Source organism: Cyprinodon tularosa, unplaced genomic scaffold (assembly GCF_016077235.1).
Source record: "Cyprinodon tularosa strain WSP-4 unplaced genomic scaffold, ASM1607723v1 ctg517, whole genome shotgun sequence".
Classification (NCBI taxonomy): Eukaryota; Metazoa; Chordata; class Actinopteri; order Cyprinodontiformes; family Cyprinodontidae; genus Cyprinodon; species Cyprinodon tularosa.
Window position 1 is genome coordinate 489,896 of NW_024039249.1, and position 15,286 is coordinate 505,181.

The following is a 15,286-nucleotide window of genomic DNA, read 5'->3' on the forward strand; positions in this document are numbered from 1 at the left end:
AAATATCTTGAACACACCAATGATTTCCTCACTTAGAGGCTCAGATGTGTAGCATCAGTTTGTTAACTCCTTGTTGGGCTTCTCTGCCTGTAAAATAAATAAATATTTCACAGCTGGTCAGGATTACCTGGGATCTGGTGATATTTCAGACAGCAGGAATCTTTTAATTTTTGTACATTTGAAGATGAAATCTGTAGTCTATTGGGTTAAATTTCATGCGTTCCTCACAGAATAGCTGTCCTCACAGAATAAAGAAAAATTGTAAAGAAAAGTAATCGGGTAGATTTCAGATGACAAATCATGGACTAAAGGATTCAAAGTTTCCCTGCAGAATATTGGCCCAGGTAAGCATCTACAGGATGCACATCCTATCACCATATCATTGTTAGTTTAGGAAAAAAGACAAATCGAACCACTGTTATGTTAAGGAAAGTGTGTTTCTTTCATTGTTGCTTGTCTGTCATGCCTGGCTGGCTGCTCTGTGTTGATTTTGGTTGAAAAGTAAGAACAACGAGTTACTCTTACCATTGTGCAACAAACAGGAATACTATTTTTTTGGGGGGTTTTTCCACCAAGACTTGAATTGAAGAAACATAAACCAAAACATTTGTCAGGTTTAATCAATGATGATTATAAAATTAATGTGTGCTTTTGAAACATTTGTGCAGTCAGGAGACCATCCTGCCTTGTCATTCTGATGGAGCATCTTGTCTTTATGAACTGATCAATTGTTCTGTCAGAACAAATACTGTTTTGTAATCATGTGCTATGCTCTGTCAATAAAAGATGGCTGCCGGAGGGGATTCTGAGAAGGAAAGCTTGAAGTTGGGTTGGGCTTTTTCCTTCCGCTCCTGCAGAAGCTGCTTGAATCTCTTTCCTGTGCAGACTTCATTTCTATTTATTTGCAATTTACATTTCCTGAATCCAACAAGATTCCTACCATTTTTTATTTTTTACTCTAGGTGCTTTATTATCAAGCCATTTTCACTCCATCCATCCATTTTCTCTCACTTAGTCCTTGTCGCAGTGGGGCTGGTGCCTATCTCCTAACGCCTGGACAGGTCGCCAGTCTGTCACAGAGCAACACAGAGACACACAACCATGCACACACTTAAGGACAATTTAGAGAAGCCAATTAACCTAATAGTCATGTTTTTGGACTGTAGGAGGAAGCCAGAATACCCAGAGATAATCCACTAATGCATAGGGAGACCATGCAAACTCCATCCAGAAAGATCAGGAATCGAACCCAGCACCTTGCTTCAATCAGTGCTGCCAACTGCTCCACTGTGCAACCCTCACTCCATATCACTTAATTTTATTATTTCACCCAGTTTTTCGTTGCGGGTTCTAGCAACTTAAAACTAGCTAGCTATTTAGATCGAGACGTGATTTTCAAGGCAGCATTTGAATACATTGCACTGACTGAATCCATATTTTTCTAATAAAAAAATATATGACATTTACGTACTGCCAATTTTAGTTCACAAGTTGCTACGAAAAATTGAAGGCCAACTCCATAAAAGAGCATAAAATTTAAAATAAACTTCTTTTTACTGCAGTTATGCAGAATCAGCACAAGAGCCCATCAAACCTAAGTAATGAACCAACCCACATCTGATCGATAATGATGGTTGAAGACCCATCTTTGAAGATTTTTATCAGAAGGTACTATCAAACAGCAAAGGGATATAAATTTTAAGAGGTATCGATCGTATCCAACTCATGAGATCAAAAGGCTCATGTTCAGAGGCATCATAGCAAAAAGACTGAAAGTGTCTCTTAACTTTGGTTAATAAAATAAAAAATTCGCTATTTTTTTTACGATTTTTGCCCAAAAAATTAAAGTGTACTCAGTGTGTCTAAGGTAATGCAAAATTTAAATAAATAAATTATATTTGAAAATTTTTTTGTTTTTTTTCTTTATATGCTCACTGAAAAGCTTGAGTTTCATCTTCACTGAATAATCCTCCACAATGCCTATGAAAGGCAGTAAAATAGGAGTTCAAAAGTCAGGTCTACCCAGCACAATATCATCTATACTCATACAACAATTATCTGTAATTGCTATAAGTGTGCTTAATATTCGCCAATTTTCTGGTTGCATCACATTGGAAAAACATATGATATAATATTAAATTGAAATTACTCTTATTTCTCACACTAATCTTTTTCCCATCAGTGACCCTATTCCCCAGACAGCTGCATCTCTGTCAAAAATAAAGAAATAAAATCTATCCAGCTGGCTTTCCTTTTTAAGGGACAACATTTGTTTGCATAGAGCCTAAAGTTTTGCAACCAAGTACTGCATCTAAGCAGTCTTCAGCAGTTACATTTCAGACAGCCTGAGAGTGTGAGGATGACTGTGACTTGATAAATGGTTCAGCTCTAATGAGCAATATATTTCTAAACCGTCACCCTTGTTTCAGCTCTCCGTGTCATCTGCAAGGCTGTCCACAGAAGGAGAGTCTTTTCATTTATTGCAGAGCTCTTATTATTGCTGGATGAGGTTGAGAGACAGGAACTCTTGAGCTTTGCAAAACATTCCTAACTTTTATGTTCGACAACAGAAGCAGCAGACAAAAAAAAAAAAAAGAACAAGAGGTTTTTGAGCTCATGCATCGAACAGATTGAACAAAGGCACGAGTAGAAACACGAAGAGGGCACCATGGTGTTTATGTTTCTAATGAGCTCTTGTCTACACGGTTTCCATATCCAGTGGCTTCTTTTATTCTTCTGGATGCATTTCATCTGCAAACTGGAAGCTCAGGTCAAAAACTGTGTTCTTCTCTTGGATAAGTCCTAAAAATTACGCCTGGATTAAAATAGTCACAATAAAGGAGCAACACCGTTAGGTCTAACTGAAACACATTTGCAGGGTTTTTTTGATTTAACAAACCTGTGCAACAATACAAATGATGTGCAATGATTATTTTCCAAACTTCTAAAAAAGTCCCACTTGTATAACGTCTGCAGAGATGGATCCTTACTGTCATTTTCACAACTTCTTTTTAATTCTATTTAATTTTGAAGCTTGAAATAGTTGTATTTTTTATGCACCAATATATGTAAGAAAGTGTCACTAGAAAAAATCTGAGCACTTGGCTGCCAAGATGCTACTGACAGCTAAAAAAAGAGTGATAACATGACATTTTGAACACAAAACTTTGGTAACATTAATACAGATAGTCATCTTTAAGATACAAAACTTCACATAGCAGGACACTTTTTGAACAGGTGATCTATGTTTGACTTAAAAAGCCTGAAAATGTTTATGACGATTTACCCAGTAGGAGCAAAGTAGTAAAAGATAAACGGTTGAGAACAGCAGCATTGAGATCTAACAAACTACCAGAGTACTTACAGTAGGGCCTGATCTTCAAAGATTCTAACTAAAGGGTGTTAAACTGGACATTAATTTTTTGGGGGTACATGCAATAAGTGGGGGCTCCGCAGTGATGCTGTGGGTAGCACTGCTGCTTTGCAGCAAGAAGATTACAAGTTCAATTCTCGGCCTGGGGTCTTTCAGCAAGGAGTTGGAATGTTCTCCCTGTACGTGTGTGGGTTCTCTCCAGGTACTCCGGCTTCCTCCCACAGTCCAAAAACATGACTTTTAGTTTAATTGGCTTCTGAAAATTCTCTTTAGGTGTGAGTGTGTGTGCGTGAATGGTTGTTTGTACTGTTTGTCTCCGTGTTGCCCTTCTATAGACTAGTGACCTGTCCAGGGTTTACCCCGCCTCTCAGCCGTAGACAGCTGGAGCACTGTTTTGGAGCAAATGGAGGAAATAATTGTTAAAAAACATTTACAGAACAATTATCGTAATTGTAGAGCACTCTACTGAGGTAGGACATCTAATAAAAATAAATGAAATTACTAGAGTTTACCCATGTAAAAAACAAACAAACAATCAAAAAAATACTATATATATATATATATATATATATATATATATATATATATATATAAAACAGGACAAAAATATCTTTGCCTGTTGATTGCCCTCTGGGCTGAGGGTTATGCGCTCAAAATCATATTACTCTGATAATGATAAAATGGAAACTTAAAAAAAAAAAAAAAAAAAACTTTTTCATAGTCTTTCTCAGTTATGGTACCACAGCAATCATAGCTCCCCTGTCACCACAAATGATGATCATGAAAAATATATATAACATTTATATCACTGAACATCTTGTAGTAACCGTATTTAATCATACTCTTCAGATTTGTCAATCCTTCAATAAAGAACAAGGAAAGAAAAATAACAGAAATAGTAAAAATAGACATTCTGACAATTCACCATGTTTCTAGAGCTTGTAATCATTATCCATTTTAATTTATTTTTTCAGGCCATAAATCAACATTCACATGACTAGAAAGTTATCACGATAACAATATGATAAATACCTCCAAGGTTTGTGTGTCTTTAAAAAATTACAAATGTGTAAAGTGCAACAATATGTCAGTTCAGTAAATTTTTTCATTTTTGTTTTATATTTCCACGATTCTCTGCCACCCCACTGCATTAATGTATACCCATTTGCATAGACATTTTTTCCTTATCAATGCCTGAAGGAATTCTATGTCTGCTGGTGTCATGGCAGCCACAAAACAGGCTTATACCGGAAGGGAAGTTCAATACATATCCAGGAGTTTTTGTCAGTTTTGTGGGCTCACACCAGGGCAAACTTTAATTGGAGTGCTGATGTTTTTAACTAGTATGGAGGTCCATCCTTCTAAGCACATTCCAAGTCAGAGGCTAATCAAATAGCTAGCCTTCATTTTCCTGGATTTATGGGGTCTTTTGTTAAGCATAAGCTATGTGATTGTCCTTTTGAATGATAATGAAAGCGCAATCCCTCTGACCCCTCGCCCCATTCAGTGATGTTCTCTTTTAACAAATGGGAATCCTTCATCCTTCTTTCAAGGCATCTGTTCTCTATGTCCTAAATATAAACATTTTGGTCTTCAAAGGTGAGTCTTTGTTCTTTAAGTGCAAGTTTAAAGCTGAATCTTGCCAGAGCCAGTAACTGTGCAGACAAAACTGAGTGAAAGTCCAGTTGCCTTCAAATTTAAACCTATTTTGTGGTTTCTTTTTAAATATTAACAAGTCCAAAATGTTTACATATGCACAGAATATTGCCCTAAGCACTACCCCATAGCTATTGAGTATCACTCCCATTTAAGTCACACTTGCAGCTATGGAGGGCACCTTGATTGAAAGTGGGCCAAATTAATGAGAATGGGACAACCTCCTAACCTGACTCCGCCAGATAGATTTGCTCCGCATATCCATCTGGAAACCTTCCGTTGAAGTAATTTTGGGAAGGGGCGAAAATACTGGTTAGCTGATTGGCCTATGTTGGTGATAGACGGGCCAAATAAACCAATCAGATCAACGAAGCATATGACGTACTAACAGAGCGACGACGAAAACACAACCACAAGCCAGGCACAAGCCAATTGATAGATCAAACTCTTGCCGAAACCAGTCGGGAGAAGAGCAAAATAATCTTTTCCTCTGAGAAAAGCCTCCAGAGCAGTTTTTTGCTCTTCTTTCAGTGAAGAAATACTCTGTAATTCCGATAAAACTTGCTTGATAGCCACGCTAACGCTAGTTTCATCGGCTGAAGCCGCCATGTTCTTTAGACTGAACTGTCGCGCTTCTCGTTGCATCACACCTCAACCCGTCTCAAAGCCAACGCTGATTGGACTTTCGTTTGGTAAACGGCTCCAAATTTTCTTTAACGGAGAGTCTCCAGACTGATCTGCGAGTGAAACCTTGAAAGCTCGCGAGATCAGGATCAGGTCTCACGAGGCTAACAACCTCCTCCCCTCAACAGAAAAGGAAAGCAGTCGGTGTTGTGGCAACACAGTGACACTCCCACTGTGTATTGCTGTAGCTCTCTGATACAGGTTGACATGAAATCAAACATTTGCCCAATTTAAAACTAAAAATTTATACAGTCAAATTATACTATTTCAAAGAGGACCTTCCCTTTTGGAAAAAGTTACATCTTTTTTCTTTGCTTGTGATCCTGTTCAGTGTGAAAAAGATTCAGCAAACCAGCCAAAATTACATTCAAATGCAGATGTTTCCTTCACCATTAGTTGGCCGTTACAGCCGCTGTCAAATTCCAGTGAGTCTGTGCTGATAAAGACTCGCCCAATCTACTACACTATGTGGTTTGGGAGAGCCTTTAATGTGGCCAAAACACTGGGGGAACACGCAAGAAGAAGGTTAGTGCTTATGGGAAGTGTTTAGGGGTTGGCTTGGGATTGGGGCCTACCATTCCTAACCTGACTCCGCCAGATGGATTTGCTCCACATATCCATCTGGAAACCTTCCGTTGGAGTAATTTTGGGAAGGGGCGAAAATACTGGTTAGCTGATTGGCCTATGTTGGTCATAGACGGGCCAAATAAACCAATCAGATCAGCGACGACGAAAAACACAACCACTAGCCAGGCTTCTCTTGCTGAAACCAGTCGGGAGAAGAAAAAAAACATCTTTTCCTCTGAGAAAAGCCTCCAGAGCAGTGTTTTGCTCTTCTTTCAGTGAAGAAATACTCTGTAATTCCGATAAAACTTGCTCGATAGCCACGCTAACGCTAGTTTCATCAGCTGAAGCCGCCATGTTCTTTAGACTGAACTGTCGCTCTTCTCGTTGCGTCACACCTCAACCCGCCTCAAAGCCAACGCTGATTGGACGTTCGTTTGGTGAACTGCTCCAAATTTTCTTTTTTTGGATGTCAGTTTGTATCTCACTTTCAGAAGTACTACAAAAGACAAAAAGAAAAACAGCGACCACAGTTTAGATTCCAATTTTTTTGATCTTTTTGCACATTGTAAATGTTTATAATTGCATAAATTCCATTCATGAATTTGCAGTTTGGTCGTTAGAAAAATATCTGCATGCTGATGCAGGCACACAAGTAATCTTTAAGTAGTGAACTCTGACCCGACCTAATAACTGAAACAGAACTTGTGGTTATTACCCCACTGAACTTTTTATGTATTCTTTCAATATTTGGCGAAGGCATAGTGTACTTATAACAAGTCCTCAGTGTATGTCCAATGACAGCCTACCTTAAGCATATCGCACAGCAGCATAATGCCCATGAAACGATGCATTACACTTTACTTCTCTGTTTTGTTTTTTTATTAATGGGCAACAAATTGGTAACCACTTACCTTCCGCTTTTGTAAAAGGTTACCACATAGAGAATGATGAAATGACAACCCCAACCACTTCAATAGATGATAGGTATTTCCAGTCAGAAAAAGGCAAACTGTAAACTCCGACTTAAAATCAAAATCTAGCAGGAAGAGGAATAATTTTGGACTTGAGTCAAGACTGTTAATTAAGGTTTTCAGAACTTTTTTATTTTTAGCAGAAACACCATCAGCTGTCATTGCTTTTTTAAGGTTTGATCAGGTTAGACCTTTTTGAAATGAATATCTTAGGAGCTTTTTAAATGTATATTGTTGAAATAAAAATAATCACTTCAACATTGGTTCAAGTGATGAACCGATGGTTACTTTTCCTCTCTCTAGAGCCATCTGACCACCTGGAGTCACGATAAATGGCAGCAGGTGTAAAGAAAGTGAAGAGATCTTCATTTCAGTGTAGGGGCTTCCTTTAAGCTTCTCAAACCCAGCTGCTTGTTGTTAGGGAATAAGGATAAGAAGGCATCATATGTCTATATTTACCATTTAAATTTCTAAACTTTTTCTTTGTTTCTTTGTTTTGTAGCATATTAACTTTTCTAAACAGCTTCATATTTATGTTTACCTGATTATTTCTTTTTAATGTTTCCACTTTTGCTTAAACGGATGGACACAAAGAGAAAATGTGCCATCTTAATAAGGTCATAGACTCAAACAAAACTATTTAAATGTTCTAGTTCTTCCAAAATCATAAAAAAAAAATGATAAAAGGCTAAAAGAAAAGTGTCATGGTCTTGGCACTGGTGGCTGGCTTGATTGCTTATTCCACCCATTAGTTTAACTCTGCCCATTTCTCTCATTATTGCTTCTCTGATCCACCTGGTTCCAGCTCCTATATGTACTGTTTGTCTTCAAGCTACAAGTTCTAGATTATTGGAACTGTTTGATGAGAGTAACTCTAGCATTTTGATTATATGATTATCTGATTGTGACCTGTTTCTGTCTTGTGGTTTTGCTTTGCCGCCGTCTGCTAGTCTGATCTGTTCTGGACTGTTTTCTGGATTCTACTGGCTTACCGAACCTGGACTGTTTTCCTGACCACGGCTTGGATTCCCTCATCGACTCTCTGATTGTCTGGTTTATGAACTTGGTTCTTGGAACTTGGTTCCTCTGGGATCGGACTGAACTCTGAAGAAGAGGATCCGGTTTATCCGCTCTAGCTGACGAGCAGCCGCACGCAGTTTATAAACAAACACTGTTGGAAATCATTCTGATCTGTCTGTTTGAATAGCGGGTCCAAGGTTTCGAGCCTGACAAAAAGTGACTCTACAAGCTATTAAAATTTAGGTCATTTTTGCTTCATCTTTGTTTAATATTACACGAAATCTCTCTTTTTGGAACATTTTAAGATTTAAATAAACTATGAACTTGTAAGGACCAGATAACTTTTACATGTCGTGATACCAAAACATTAGAACAACCCATGACTATATATCACAGATAACATATCTTACAAATGTAAAAGTTAAAAAAAACTTCATTAAGTATTGACTTAATAGAAGCTGCAGCTGTGTTATCTTTAATTTCGATAACTGTCTTTTTGAATAACTGACCCAGTTTTTGTGTCTCTGCTGCAGCCTCCTCAACAAAAGCAAGAGGGTCCGCTGTGATCAGAACCTCTCTGATGCATCTCTGCACAGCATGTAGTTATTGGCAGGTTTGATTTGTACTGTGAAATTTTCAAACGTTAAATGACTTGAGAAGAAATATGTTTCTTTCAATCTTTGAAAGATCATTGACTTTAAGCACAGTTCGCAGATAAGGCAGATCAGCTTTCACTTCATTAATCATCTTCACTGTAACACATCAGTGGAAAAAAGCTGGGAGGCTAACAGTGTTTATCAGAACCTCAAGTGAAGAGAGCCCTACAATAATTAAGAAACCCAATGACTCAAACAGAGAAGTCATCAGAAGTGGACAAACCTCATCCATAATATCATGAGTGGCCAACAGAGATAGAGAAGTTGAAATTAATATTTCAACCCTGAAAGCAATTTTTAATTCACTTTGATGTAAGTTTTGAAAAGGAACGAATAATAATGCCAGGAGAAGGTGTACAATAAAAATCCAACCAGACAAGATGTTTGCATAAATGATGAATTAAAAGCCTGTCATGTTTCACTAACAGCATTAGGATCCGGTTGCATTTTTCTGCGTTTTGTTTTGTAGCACCTAGCCCAATAAACCCTTATCTTCAACTATCTCTTGATTTTAGTCCAGATTAACTCTTAAAAAGAAGTTAATACTTAAAACTTTTTCAGTCAGAAAAATATCATTTTTATGCTTTTGCATTTTTTCAACAAAATTTTTCTCCTGAATAGTGTGTTTATGGGCACATAACGCCTTTTTTAGATGCTTGTTTTAAAAATTAAACTTACCATATTTAATGATGTGGGAGTAGTTTTTTAACAGGTACTACTGTTTAGAAAAATATGGACATTATGAAGTTAAATATATTTTTTCACCAATTTCAGACAGTTAAATTCAGAAACATCAAAAATAATTTGGTATATTTTGTTCTATATATTGAATCTTAATTGTATGCATAAATTTCACTCTTTTGCTACCAGGCTTCATAACTAAACAAGAATTTATCATTCTGGTCCCTTAAAAGCGTAGCGTTCACGACGCTACGGAAACCGTGGCAGACCAAACCAGATGAAAGTGCACATTCAGCTCGGCAAAGAACTCATGCTCTTCCTCAACACTGAAGTCCTCAGACATTTTGCTTTCGTTGTTTCTTTCTTTGCACAGGTAAACAGCACATTTCTTCTTCTACGCTTGCATTATCGGCAGAGCAGACGCTGAATGCGCACTTTCATCTGGTTTGGTCTGCCGCGGTTTCCGTAGGCTAGTGAACGCGCTTTTAGGAAATCCTATACACTACTGTTTATGCTCTAAAAACATTCTAAATGACTTCGTTTCGAGTAAATTATGGACGCTACCCACTCAGGACACTTGGAATACATTGGACGAGCAGTATGGAGGAATATTGACACGTTTTTTGTGAACTTTTATGGACCTTTCTGACTCGGGCGCCATAGACCTCCATTATTTGAATGTCAGCAGACAGCAAGAAGCCTCCCAGATCTCCAGATGCATTTGAGATATCAAAAAAGTACTCCAGAGTGTAGTTCAGCATGGGGGTGAGTAGAAAATGAAGGCTAATCATGTTTTGGTTGTACTATTCCTTTAAGGGTAAATACACTTAATTTAGGAGATTTTTACTTATTTCTACATCGTTTTTCCAGTGCAGAAACAACAGACAGATTTAGGTCATAAATATTCAACAACAAAAATCAACGTAAAAGAAAACCTCCATATTATGATAGGCCAAAATATTCACATGAACTTCTTGAACTGGTTAAAGCTGTATTTTATTTTTTTTTTTCAAATAATAGCAAAACTTTACATAACCTTAACAAGAATAGGATATTTTAGTTTGATTTTCTTCACTCATACAGTCAGTATATAAAGAGGTACATTAGTTCTATTCAGCCTTATATGCTTTTATAATCGCCTCATGCAGACAGATTAATAGAATCCTCTTTGGATTTAGCTGTTGATAAAACATTTGAGACTGAATTAAACTGCATAACTTCCACAGAAACAGCCACAGAAAAAATCATGCAATTGTTTCTCTCAAGGTTATTCTGAGTTCACATCTCAATGGCCCAGACATGATAACTGGTAATCTTTCCTCATGACGCTACAGCACTGTTCTGTTCTAGGGGACCAGACAATGGCCAAACACACTAGAGTCTGAAAAATCCACTGTCCTACCAGGTCACTGTTCACTATACATCTATTGGGCAGAGTGTCTACATTTATAAAGTTACAAAGAATGACTCTTTTCAACATGATCATTTTACCCTTTGTTATAGTCTAAAAATAGTTTTAATGTCATGATCTTCCCATTGATGACTGGCTTATTTGCTTATTCTATTCACCTGCCCAACAATGCCCAGTTGCTTATTACTGCTCATCTGATCCACCTGTATCCACCTAATATTGATGCTGCCTGTTTTCCAGCCATCAGGGCCAGATTATTCAAGCCAAGTGTGAGATGTGTCATGTTTGGCTTGACGTGTTTGGCCAACATGCAGAATACACTCGGAAACAGGCAGATCTTTTAAAGTTTTATTGAAAGCTTAACGATAGGGAATCTGCAACAGCAGACCGGAGCTTAGCACATGGAGCCGGAGCCTGGGATTGTCTAAGGCGGCGGTTTTCAAAGTGTGAGGCGCGCCTCCCCTGGGGGGCGCCAGAGCACCTAAGGGGAGGTGCGGTGAGAGGGAAAAAATAAATATGGATTTAGGACCAAGTTGGAACTGTGGGGTGCACGTGTGGAGCGGGGATCAGTGGAAATGTTTCCCATCTTAGAGGATGTTTTGGCCAGAGTGGGGCTGAGGGTGGAATTTTTACAGCAGGCTGTCTGCGCGCATTTGGAGGGGATGCGCGAGCAGTTTGGAGAGTATTTTGGAGAGGAGACAAAGGCAAACCAGTGGGTGAGAAACCCATTTTCCTTCCCCGTGACACTCAAAGATGGACTTTCAGCAGGAGAGGAAGAGGCTCTGGCTGAGCTGAGCTGTGACCTGGACTTGAAACAGAGGATGAGTGACGTGTCACTTGCGCACTTTTGGCTGTCAGTAGGGACTGAATTTCCACAGCTCTCAATAAAGATCTGATCAAAATGTTTTTTTTTTAAGATGTGAAAACACTGTTGGTATCTCAAACATTAAACTCAGAATCTCAGATGTAACGTTTGTTTGGGAAAACAGGTGAAAAGTGAGTTTGGGGTTTTTCTTATCATTAGAAAAATGAAAAAAGAGCATTTAATGTGAGTAAATGTTTTAAAATGTTCATGTGTTAAATTTCATTCAAATAGTGGCATTTTAAAAGATGAGATGGTTCTAAAATAAAAGCAATTACAAGGTGTTTTGTAGTGGCATTTGTTTGTGTGTGGGTTGATTATTTTTTTTTGGGGGGGGGGGCGCAGCAGGCATAGTGCTCCCTGGAGGGGGGCTCACCCTTTCATACTTTGAAAACCCCTGGTCTAAGGGAATGAGAAGGGCGGTTAACCACGGACGGAGCAGAAAGGAATGTACAGCTGGACGGACGCTTACCTAAGAGCGGGGAAAGTCGAACGGGGAGAAGGCAGGTTGGACTCTATGCTTGCCTGAAGGTGGAGAAGGCGATCGTCCAGATGAACCTGATGGATGTCCGTGAGGGTGATGGGACCAGTGGGGGGAACCGACTCGGAAGGAACCGGGGGAACCATTAAGAGGAATCCACCACAAGAGGGATAACTAGGACTTGAGAGGAAGGATCAGAACACGAGGGGGTACCTGGGAGACACAAAGGTAAGATTGGTTACTCAAAGAGCTTCGAAGGCCAGAGACCGTGGTAGGTTTGCATACCACTACGGTAACACTCAGGCGTCCTCCCGCTGTCTGAGCGCAGTTCTTGTAGAGCGCCCCGGTGCTGCAGAACCACCTGCAGGTGTGCGCGCATCACTCAGTCAATCTGGAACACCTGTAGAGAAGGCAGAGGCAGCAGAGTCCTGACAAGAAGTATCTAGCGTACACTGTTGTGTTTTTGACTGCCTGATCCTGATCTGTTTCTGGCTTTGGATTCCTGAGTTTTCCAGTCTGTTTCCTGTGTTCAGACTGCTGTTTGTGCTTAGTCTGTTAGCGACCTTGGATATGTCCCCAGACCCCAGCTTAGATTATCTTATTGGTACCTCAGCTACTCTCTGATCTTCTGGTTTGGACCCCTGCCTCATCACCTGCTCTGGATTCAGCCTTTGGACTCTTCTGCTTTTCTGTGTCTGCATGGCTTCTGCTCTACAGGCTGCTCAGCCTCGCTTCTCAAACTCTCTGGTTGGTTCCCGCCGCATGTTGTGGAGAAGTCATCCGACTGGTTTCAACTGAATTCAGTTCAATTCAGTTTGTTTATATAGCACCAATTCACAACACATGTAATCTCTGTTGGGAGCTGGAGAAATACACCTTTTCTCCAGCAGAGTCCGCCCTGGATCCTCCCTGCTGAGCTGCTCTGCACACCTGCAGCTGATGATATCATCTGGAGGACCTGGACTACTTAAGCTGCCTTCAGACCTTGCCTCGACGCCGCAGTGTCTTAATCAGTTGATTATGTCACGGCCCTTTCCTCTGACCTGCAGGGGCGGTTCCTCCTGTAGGCAGAGGTCTAATTACTAATTGGAGCCACTTGGGCTCCTTATATAAGCTGGGCTCCACTAACACTCTCTCTCTCTGCTCCTCCAGGTATTTCCTTTGTTGGTTGGTTCCTTTTGGTTTTGGTAACACTCAGACACATTCATGTTCACTAGTGATGGGTTGATGAGGCGTCATGAAACGTTTCGACACATTACCAAACTGTATTGATACTGTGTCGATACTGTGTCACTGAATACTGACACCTGCTGGACATTAAAAATCCCTACAGGCAACCTAGTTGACAGAGTTAACTGACACTGATTTGATGACCTATTATATACACTAATATGATGCAATTCATTGTATGATGCATTGTATTATTATTAAAACATATTTGATATTTTAGAAACAGTCAATGAATAATGAGAACCTGCATCATAATTTAATAATCTCTAATCTGTATTTATTTGTCTATCCTCATCCCCCAATACATCTTCCTACACCTTATTTAATTGATTTTATTTTTCTATTGTATATACTGTGTCTAAACATCCTCTATTTTCTTGTATGTGCAATTTTTCCTGCTACTGGAAATACAATTTCCCGAAGGGAGTAATCCCAAGGGATTAATAAAGTCAAGTCTAAGTCTAAGTAAATATGTAGTAAATGAAAATGCTTTTTCACTGGTATTTATTTTTATTTTTTTTTACAAATTTTTATTAAAAAAAATAAGTTTTGAAATTCAGTCTGTTGCGCTTTTTTGATATTAGTTCTCCAGCTGTGGAAAACACCCGCTCACACGGCACAGATGAAGCTGGAGTGCACAAAAATTTTAAGGCCAGGCGGAAGAGGTTTGGATAAACCGTCCTTTAGTTTTTCCAATATACAAGAGGATCCTGGGACGTCGCAATATTGCCCTCTGCCATGTATCTCTGCACCTCAAGGATGGCATCAGCTGTGGCACTTTTGGTCTGCCTCCCCACTTCGAGATCAAAATGTTCCCAAAGGTCATCTTAAAAAAAAAAAAAAAAAAGTATTTTAGTACATGAATCAAGTGGAAACTCTGAGAGGAACAGGATGAAACAAGGAAATTAAAACAAATACCTTATTTTCCGAAATGACATCAAAGTGGTCCCACACGGCAGAAACCTTTCTTTTTGCTTGAGGAAGCTCCATAATTTTTGATGAATTTTATATTCGCAAAACACGCAAGATTGTTTTGGCAGATGCATCTCGTTGGCAGATGCGCATCCTTATAAAGGCTTGTCAGTCAGTTCGAAACATCGGTCACGTGACCGATACAGGAACTGTTTCGGTCACGTGACTTTTCCGTAGCGATACACACGTCGACACAGGTTTCGCTCTATGAGACAGACACATGCGCCGACGCATCGGTGTTGCCCGACCCATCACTAATGTTCACCCACTCATACACTGCACACACTAAACATTCTTACATACTCACATCTCATCTTTGTTTTATTTAAAGTTATTTATTGGTTACAATAAAGTATTGATTGGCCTAAATCGTTTTGTGTCCCCTCCTTTTTGTCATGGGCATTGAGCCGGCCTGTGACAAGTGGGGGCTTGTCAAAGTTAAGTTAATGTTAGTTGTACCTTAGTTTTTGTGTACTTTAACAAGTTGTTGTTTGGTTAACTTAACATTCTGTTAGATTGGTTAACATTGGTATAGTTTTCCTTTTTATCTTATCATTGATAAGTTTATTTGTAGTTTGGCTATTCTACTTGTTTTGTAGTTAATTATGTTCAGTAGTTTTGAGTAGTTAATTTTTGTTTTCCAAACTTTTGTTGAGGGGATGCTTTGGTTTGGCCATTTTGTTAGGAGAGAGCAGTGAGCATGTGTTACGTTTGGTTAGCTT

The 15,286-nt window shown here is 39.0% G+C and overlaps 1 long non-coding RNA gene across 1 annotated transcript; it reads right to left on the reverse strand.

Moving 5' to 3' along the window:
• Positions 1-14,105: 14,105 nt before the first annotated feature.
• On the reverse strand, positions 14,106-14,646 carry LOC119795611. The gene is made up of 2 exons (XR_005282346.1): positions 14,511-14,646; positions 14,106-14,418 (listed from the first exon to the last, which is right to left on the reverse strand). It is a non-coding gene; the product is annotated as an uncharacterized LOC119795611 (long non-coding RNA).
• Between the last annotated feature and the right edge of the window lie 640 nt (positions 14,647-15,286).